This window comes from Rhipicephalus microplus, unplaced genomic scaffold (genome assembly GCF_043290135.1).
Source record: "Rhipicephalus microplus isolate Deutch F79 unplaced genomic scaffold, USDA_Rmic scaffold_40, whole genome shotgun sequence".
Taxonomy (NCBI): domain Eukaryota; kingdom Metazoa; phylum Arthropoda; class Arachnida; order Ixodida; family Ixodidae; genus Rhipicephalus; species Rhipicephalus microplus.
This window is the reverse complement of record NW_027464613.1, coordinates 3585137-3587850: the sequence shown is the minus strand read 5'-3', so window position 1 is coordinate 3587850 and position 2714 is coordinate 3585137.

The window sequence follows — 2714 nt, the reverse complement described above, 5'->3', positions numbered from 1 at the left end:
CATATCACGGGTGCCGACCCGCAAGTGAGAATAAAGATGGCGGCCTGCCCAATTTAGCGGCGGCTATGGATGGTAACTAGGTTGCCCGTCAAATTCGGTGGCTACTTGTGCTTGCACTGTTGCAGATTTCATCACCCTGAAACTGGGCGGGAGGTGTGTGTGCATAAAAGCTCCCTGAGACTACGCGAAGCTGGCGCTGAACAACCACGAGTACAAGGAAGCTCCTGGATTCGTGTTTTTGAGCGAGTTAATTTGAATTTGTGCTTCTCACCGGCTTTGCATTTGTGCTACTCGCCGGGTACAGCGAGGAAGAAAAGTAACACAAACATAGCAGCGTGCTGTTTCTACTGGGCTCTGACTGTAGTGGCAACAAAACGATGCTATATGGTCTTCGCCACATGTGTGACTCTGTCTTTTTATTATCCCAGCTCCAACCACTTAGAAATAATTGTAACAGAAAGAGAGGTACAGTATAGACCGCTTATAAGATAAGTCGTGGGAGTGAAGAATATCCCCACTATAAGTGGTACCGCACTATAACTATAACGACCTTTTTCAAGAGCTCCACTAGCACAAAACATGTTAAGCATGCAGCTTTGTGTGTCTGAGAATGAAAGCATGCGATGTGTGCTTGCTAACATTTAACTTTCTGAATGTTAAAAGAATTTAACGTTCAAAGACAGGTGCTGCCAATGAAATGAATGCGAAAGGAGGGTTCATCACAAAACATTATGATTTGTGATGTCATAAGATGACGTCTTCTTCATGTAACGAGGATTTGGTGCATCATATCGTGTAAACGCAGCTGGCTTGAGAAGATGCCGGATGCCGCCGACGATCCATTTTCGCATTTCATGAGGAATTTGTTGCATTTGAATCTGTTTTGTTGAGGATTTTTTATGCTGTTTATTTGCCCCGTTTATTCACATGGTTAATTATTGCCTCCTCATGTTATATCGCTGCGAGTTTTTTTTTCTTGCTCCTTCATAAGTGCAGCGCAACTGCAAACACTCCAAAGTGTACAATTGGAGGGAGGGCGGAGCTAGTCAAGCTGCTTGTCAGCTTTTTATCTCACCCTCGATCATTGTCTTGGTGAAAAATAAAGGATATACTATTGTTATTTATGCTTCTGCCTTAATACAATGTATGGCTGTCATTCCGCGAAATTGCAGCTGCCACTGGTGTACGAGGGAGGGTGCTTGCAGTAATCAGGCAAGGTAAGTGATCTTGTAATACAATATTTGTGCTACACTCAAATATGTAGCCGTAATTCACAACTCAAGTATTTTGCAGATTATAAGAAGTGGTGGCGCAAGACTACACTTCACATTTGGAAGCATGGCAATCGGTATGACTAAGCGGCACTGCGCTACGTCCGAACAGTCAACGAATGAGTCTTATCAGTAGCTACGCTGCCCGGCGATCACTCCAGAGTGCAACGCTTACATTACGCCCCGAAGCTGAATGGGAGCCCTAGGGCAAAACATGAGTTACACGCGAAACACGCGACAGTTATCATGTACTGTGTCGTAATGAATGCGTCCTTCTAAGGCTTAACAGGGTGCCCCCCGTGGTGAAAGCGTCCGTGTCTACAGCCATTCAACCTCTACTGTGCTCGCTACCGAATTGAACGGCCGAAGAAAAGAAAAAAGAAACAGAACCGAGCAGCCAAATAAATCTGTCCAGGAATACACAGACGAAATCCAGGAATTGACAACAGCCAGCATTTTTCTCGCCTGTCACCTTGGCTCAAGATGTGGATCGGCATCAGACTTTACACTAACGACCGCGCCTGTACAAAACATCGGCCACGCTTGCAGGAATCGTGCCGTACATGGAGCTGTTTTTGTTTGTTTTTCGTACCAACACCTTTCTGTCAAATGGTGAATTCAAATGGCATATTTTCTCATTTTCTCGCACTTGCTTTCTCTCAGTGTAAACACATGTAATACTCAAAAGCGTTACGAAGGAAATGGATGATCACTTATATTTCTGGAAGCAGTTCAGTGGCAATTCATGCCATTTAGCGCATGAACTCCGTGCTTGCATATGATGTGCTACACCACTGTACAGTAGCAAGCATCAGAGAACATAAAGCACCCAAGGCTTTAGAATTGGCCTCTTGCACAGAAGCTAATACTCTCAAAAATCAACTTTCAGTAAGTCAAAAAAGCAACTCTCAGAAGAGCAAACAAAACAATGAAAAAATTATTTTCGGCGCATCGCTGGCCTGGCATGAGCTATCTGGTATCGGCTTAGCAGAGGACAAGCGATTGCCTCAATGAAGAAGTCGAAAACGACACATGCCTAGGAAACGAGCTAGGTGTCTAGAACAACAAGTGTTTCACATCTCAACTATTATACCTCAAACAATGCCAATACAGCCGAAGGCCGAACCGTATACAGCTTCGAACGCACCCCCGGCGTTGTTTGCGCGAGAGACGACGCGGTGATATGCCTACTCTGGTAGTGGTGCCTGGCAGCAAAATGCCACACTAACACCGACGGCCGCTTCCCATTGAAATCTGCTCCTTCGCCCAGGCATTGAAAAAAGGCGCTAGGCAAGCACATCGAAAGGTGTTCCACGTTGCTTACATACAAATGACGCACGAAACGTATGCGCAGGTACAGATGAACGCAAATAAGCACCTCAATTGTTACTTCCCAGTGTCTGAAAAGCATGGCGCTTTCGTAGAGACTGTGCAGCGAGTGTA